The sequence below is a fragment of the Dioscorea cayenensis genome, unplaced genomic scaffold, assembly GCF_009730915.1.
Source record: "Dioscorea cayenensis subsp. rotundata cultivar TDr96_F1 unplaced genomic scaffold, TDr96_F1_v2_PseudoChromosome.rev07_lg8_w22 25.fasta BLBR01000029.1, whole genome shotgun sequence".
In the NCBI taxonomy this organism is placed as follows: Eukaryota; Viridiplantae; Streptophyta; class Magnoliopsida; order Dioscoreales; family Dioscoreaceae; genus Dioscorea; species Dioscorea cayenensis.
The window spans coordinates 30,679-36,327 of record NW_024086420.1 but is presented as its reverse complement, the minus strand read 5'-3'; positions in this window follow the sequence as shown (position 1 = coordinate 36,327).

The following is a 5,649-nucleotide window of genomic DNA, read 5'->3' as shown; positions in this document are numbered from 1 at the left end:
TAAAGGACTTGGTGTCAGGTTGAGGGTGGAGACGGTTAGTGGAGATCAGAGAGCCTGCTATCCGTACACTTACACTCGAGGTGTTATTCTCATTCGAGTTCGACCATTGTTATGATAGATTTGACAGCGATGACGCTATATAGTTTAGAGCACTGGGGGATCACTACAGCATGAGTGTAACACAGTTTTTTATCAGACTGTGGTTGTATGAGGCAGCATTCATGGACACTGAGGAGTATGCTCATTTACTGACAGATTATCAGGGCGTCTTGATCCCACAGAGGGCGTATGGAGTGCTATGTGGTCAGGGCCAGTATGAGCCAGGGATGTCCAAGGCCATGTGGCTTTCCAAACCTGCATATTGATATTTACATGCCGTTATGAGCAGGTCGGTGAATGGCCGTGGTGACCGTACCAGCATCCTAAGCAGGCAGGAGCTCCTATATCTTCATTCGATAAGTTAGAGCACACCGATATTTGGGACATATCATCACAGAGTATTTACGACATTAGTGCCAGTACAACATATTAGGAGTGATCTTCTCAGGTCCTTACATCACGAGATTGGTTATGGGTATGGGCCTTTTGACCACGATTCGGGGGATTGAGAAGGCGAGTATACCTGCTCTGTTGGGCATAGAGACATTGAGACTAATGGGAATGGTGCGTAGAGTTTGTTCCAGAGTGTACACCCTGATTTCACTTACCCCAAAGGTATTAGAGGGAGACAACGATGATGCCGAGGCTTCTTAGCCTACTCTCGAGCTTCAGCCAACATAGATAGAGACCGAGGCACCTTCTCCAGCACAGAACCCACCCCAGTGTGCATGTTTTCACCATCTTGAGCCTATGATCATTTTTAGAGGCTCGGGAGTGCTGTGAGGGTACTACGGACTGAGATTGCTGAGGTACAAACAGTGATAGCAGGGGTCCGGGCGACACAGGTTGCGCAGCACGTGGAGTTTATGGCACATTTTGAATGTTTTCGCTGGTTTATTTGGCATAAAAGGGTAGGCTCTGAATGTGTAAACATGTTTAGTAAATTTCTGCAGAGCCTGCAGAGTTTTCTAAGTCAACCAGAGGAAACACACCGGCGTGTAGAATTTTCGCACACCCGTGGAGTTGTATTGCGAGCTCATCTAGAGAAGGCACAGGGCTGCGGACTCAACCCTGTGAGCGACCTTGCGATTTTCGCACGCCCGTGGGTAACTTCCGCACGGGCGTGCGTTTTCCTACAGAGACTTGGCAAATTATCCCGAGAGTGCACAGGGGTATGGATTTGCCCCTGCGGGCGAATTTGTGAAAAACGCATGGGCGTAGGTATTTTTCTCACGCCCGTGCGGATCTCTACAGACGAGCTTTCTCCATCCCGAGAAGACAAAGGGGCGTGCGGTCACCCCTGTGAGTTGGGCCTGTGAATGTCCACACCCGTGCGGAAATTCCGCACCGGCGTGTGAAACACTCAGAGAGTATTCTCGGTTAGACAGAGAAGCCATAGGGGCGTGCGGCTGCCCCTGTGGGTCGGGCGCAGGGGCAAGGGTAATTTCAGCACGCCTGTACGGTTGCGTTTAGGGAGGTTGAGTGTTTTCTTGAGAGCACAAAGGGGCGTGCGTCCGCCCCTGTGAGTCTCTCGTGTGAAGGCACACGGGCGTGCGTAATTTTGGCACACCCGTGTGGATGTGCAGGCATCATAAAGCTGCGTCCCTTCTTTATAAATCTTTAAAGCCTCTCTCCTTAGCACTGCTTCAACCGCTTCGAAAACATTCTCCAACATTCTCCGAACCTCCCAGCGTTGATTTTGAGTCGATAATTTTAGATTCTCACCGATTTCAAAGATTTTATTTTCATCTCATTTTTAAACACTTGTTTTATCTTGAAGACACCCTTATTTGATTCTATTTGGTCTTCTTCGATTAAACTAGCAAATGTGCCTCGGTTTCGTGCTAAAATAGTTGTGATATGTTTTTAATGAGCTCTAGAAGTGAGTGAGAGGGGTATTCGTGTGTTTTCCTCACAGGGGTCGTGCGGTTTACCCATCTGATAAGTGTCTAAATGTACGTATTTTAGTATATGTATTTGTTGTGTATAGCATGTATTTGTATAAGAATTGATGCCCGGTTTATGGTTAATCGTGTGTTATATGCTTTGCAGGGCACGGGAACGCCATGGAGGATACGAAGATATGATTTGGGCCAAAAAGAGAAGAAAACCAGGTCACAGTACTGTAGAGTAATCATTGTAGCAAAGTACTATAGTTGGAGTCTGTAGCAGCAACACTGTAGCATCGACACTGTAGCAAGATCATTGTAGCTGCCACTATAGCACCTGGTGGGTTTTCGAGTCAGGAATCTAATCATGGGATACGGCCTCAATGCTGCCCGGTATGGAGCCCGGGATGATCACTGTAGTTATAAAAGAAGATGTTTGTTTGAAGGCATATTGGCTTAATGAGGTGCTCATTGAACCAGTATGGCTACTATTCTAAGAGCATTTGTGGAGGTTGCCTACGCCAAACAGTGTCAATGAAGTCCTAATTGAGCCAGTATACCACCCCAATGAGGTCCTCATTGAGCCCATTTTGGAGAGTGATTGTGAGGGGTATATGAGGGTCTTTTGGGGGACTTTTGAGAGACTTCTTCTTGGCCTCTTGGGCCACCGCTACCACACATCCTTGAGGCCTTCCGGCCATCTTCCGGCAATGATCCTTGTGGGAAATGAGCACACATCATCACCAAGAGGGAGAGGAGCATAGGAGAAGGAGTTGGAGTGAAGATTTAAGCCACCATTGCATCACCATTAAAGGCTTCATTGATCCAAGGAGATCAAGACCGTAGAGGGAGTTTTCTTGCTTATTTATTATCTTTCTTTCCCTTGTATGTTGTATAAGTATTCCTTGTCATGAGGGATTAACTTATTTTGGTGTTTGAATGTGGATGAACCCTAGGGTGTATTCTTGTGTATGAACTTGGGATGTTGTTCTTCATTTAATTTGATGGTTGTTTGAGATTCAATCTTTCGTGCTTTCTTGTCTAGAATTACATGTATGGAGAGATCCATAATTATACTATGAGTTGTATGCGTAGATGTGACCTACTCACGTATACTAGATCTAGGAAAGGTTGAAAGGGATTTCTTATGCCGACACGCCGAGAGATCGGGTGTTGGTAGCCCTCCGGTGCTAGGTTTAAGCCGAAGAATAGTAGGTTTACTCCTATTAGAGATTTCCTTAAACTCATTGCAATCATAGGTGGGTTAATTCGGAAGAGATTCCGATTAACACTCGTATGGGATTAGGGGTTAACTACTGAGAAATTGGGGTTAACCTATTTATGAGATCTCTATGTCTTAAATGGCGTCAATACACTTTTAACCATCCAAATTTGTTACTTAATTACAATCCTAGGGGGATTCTTTGTCCAAACACCGCCTTCTCTTGCTTGGCACTCCCTTGTTTATTTATTTATGTGTGTTAGTTACCCAGTCATTGGATTAGCTTAGCTTAGTTTATTTTATTTTATTTGTTCTTCCTACTAAGAGTCATAGGCTAGATAATAGATGAAGAGTGAGTAATAATACTTCTTTGGCCCTGTGGAATACTACGACCCCTGTATCACTCACAGGGTATTACTTGGCGATCCCGTACACTTGCGGGCAATCAATCAAGTTTTTGGTGCCGTTGCCGGGGACATTCAAGGAATATTAGGAAAACTTGTAATCTATTGCTCTAGCCATTTTTTTTACTACAGAAGACATGTTGGCAAAATTCATGATAAATACTGAACAGAGATTTCAGGACATCGACACCAAATTTGATGCCCTCACCACCGAACTTCATGCCCTTGATGCCAAACGTAATGCCCGATTTGAGGCCATCGATGCCACACTTTTGTTGGTGCATGCCCTTCACAATTAGAGAATCGAGTTGAACAATTATTTCAAGAGGGAGCAATTGAACTTCCAACCACAAGCAACAATGAAATTGAAGAGAAATATGATGAATGTGAGATGGATGAGAACTTTGGTGTATTGGAGGTGAAAAAGGTAGAAGAAGTGGCACAAATATCACTTGAGCTAGCTCTTAGCATGGAAGTGACTCAAATCACCAAGCACAAAAGATAATTATTCGGGACAATTGAAGATATGTGTAGGAGGTTGAAGCCATCAAATGACCCACCGATGCTAATGTTGGATACGTCACAACCAAAACTTTTTCCTTGGAGGCCCAAACGATTTTTGTGTGTAATTAATGGAAGAATGACTTTGGTTGAAGAATGAGATGTGGGTAGGAGGTTTACACCGTCCATGGACCCACCGATGGCGAGTTTGAAAAATTTTCAACCATGCCTATTCCCTTGGAGGCCGAAAAGATTTTTGAGGAAGCTCCAAGTAAATTCAGCTGGGAATAGAATGGGAGCGGGGAGGATGCTCAAACCATCTAAGGATTGGTCCAAGTTTAAATTGCACAACTCTCGGCCTAAACATTTCCCATGGAGGCCTAAAGGTACCATGTTCTTGGTCTCCACAAGCTCATCATCCCGGAAGGTAATTCTTTTCTTTCATGGAAGTAGCTATGCTACATGTTGTCGGGATGAACACACCCTCTTCAAGCCTCCTTAAGGTAAGCAGGAGGTATGTTGAGCTAATGACGTTAAACAAGCGCTCCTTGGGAGGCAACCCAAGTTTTATTTTCTTCATTTTCTTTTTCTTGTGTTTTTAGTTAAGTGTAGACTGTGTTTTAGTTAAGTGTATTTGTGTTTCTTTTATGTTTTTGTTGTGTGAATAAGTCCATGCTCACATGCCTTGTGCATTTTTCTCATCGTCCTTCTTGTGGTTTAATCATTTATGTTTATGAGAAACTCATGTTTTTTATGTTATTCTATGCATTATATCAAGTTTTTAAACTTTCTTTCAATGTTGGAGGTGTTCTAAATCCCTTTAAAGACTTTCTTATTCACTTGGAGAAGCAAATTTTGGGTCAAAAATGTTTCCTGGGTGCATACGGCCTCAATGAGGACCTCATTGAGGCCGTCTGCCCCATCCAGAATGTTTTAAATAGCCCATATGGCCTCAATGAGGTCCTCATTGAGGCCGTATGCACTGTAGAAAGAGTTATGCCTTAGCTTTTTGGCCACCTTTTCTCACTCTTCTTTCTCCACCTTCTTCATCCGATTTTCTCTCTTCTTTCTCCACTCATCCCTTGGCAAAAAACTCTCATATCTTCTCCTAGATCACCTCCTAAACTCTTTGAGACTTCAATCTAATTGTTTACCAAAGTTTTAACTCGAGTTTTCTCAAGGTTTTGCCGGTAAGCTCTTTGATTCCCTAGTTTTATCTTCTTCATTCTTCTTGCATTCTTGGAGCTTATTTATGGATTTTATCATATATTTGGCTTTGATTTTGTCGTGTGATTGTCGTGGATGATGTCTCCCTTGAATTTATGTAAACATTTTTTGATTTTGATGTTTTTGGGGAGGTTATTTCAAAGTGAACAGTACCCATACGGCCCCCATACCGGCATATGGACACTATACATCATATTTTTCATTGTTTCTTCATCTCATACACTACATTTTGAATTATATTGGATTCCTCTATGCTTGATTGGGTTTTTCATGGTTTGTAGGAATGATGAGGATGAAGAAATTAGCA